At 53.4% G+C, this 919-nt stretch overlaps 1 protein-coding gene across 1 annotated transcript in view; it reads left to right on the forward strand.

The window, feature by feature from the left end:
- Nucleotides 1-919, forward strand: part of LOC113210872 (C-factor) — a gene marked incomplete in the record, with an annotated part of 7,631 nt that overhangs the window by 5,888 nt on the left and 824 nt on the right.

Raw genomic sequence — 919 nt, forward strand, 5'->3', positions numbered from 1 at the left:
TCCCCGTCGTCAAGGTGCCGGCCTATGTTTGGCTCCAAGGCGGCTGGGGAATGGCTCTTTCCGTCATTAAGTTACCTATTGCGGAGCCATTCGCGATGGCTACGCCTCGGCTACACAAAAGCTGGAGACTGATCACAGCGAGCCTCCGCGATGTGTTGAGAATGGCTACGACGGAGCCATCCTGAGGCTACTTTTTTCTGTACGGGATACGACGACACGCAGTAGCGCCTCTCGGTGTCGTTGTGTGTCACACCTGCGAGTTGCTCCCTGCGTGACGTCCCCACGGCATCGGCGCTGTGTCACAACACGGTCACAGTAACGCTTCGCACTCGTCACACGCGCGTCACGGTCGCGCAGTAGCGCCTCTCGGTGTGGTTGTTTGTCACACGTGCGAGTTGCTCCCTGCGTGACGTCCCCACAGCAGCGGTGCTGTGTCACAACACGGTCACCGTGACGATTCGCTCTTGTGTGACGTCCCCACCTTGGAGCCATTCTTCCCGGCAATGTGTCCGGCACGAACGGTTGTTCTTCTATTAGTTACTCTTACGAAAGCAATAACCATGTGACTGTACGGTCAGTCACGCTTTTGCCAGCTGCGCAGAAATGCCTTGCAATGTGACAAGAACGATGAAAGCCAGGTACCTACCTCCGTTGAAACACAGCCCTAAAGAGTGTTGGCGACAGCCAGCTTTTGTCGGCTGGGCAGAAGTGCGAGGATAGATTTCTCATTACTGCTTCTTGTAGTCTCGCGACGGGTACTCCTCGGGATCCACAATGTGTATCTGTTGCTACAGAGCGGGACAGGGCAGTTGGAGGGGGAAAGAATTGGGAAGGGTTACGAGATTGCCAACCCTCCGAAATATTCAATCCATTTTTTTGAAATTATCTACCTTAGTTATTCGTAATTAGGATTTTTTTT

The sequence above is a fragment of the Frankliniella occidentalis genome, unplaced genomic scaffold (genome assembly GCF_000697945.3).
Source record: "Frankliniella occidentalis isolate FOCC.00 unplaced genomic scaffold, Focc_3.1 Scaffold402, whole genome shotgun sequence".
Taxonomy (NCBI): Eukaryota; Metazoa; Arthropoda; class Insecta; order Thysanoptera; family Thripidae; genus Frankliniella; species Frankliniella occidentalis.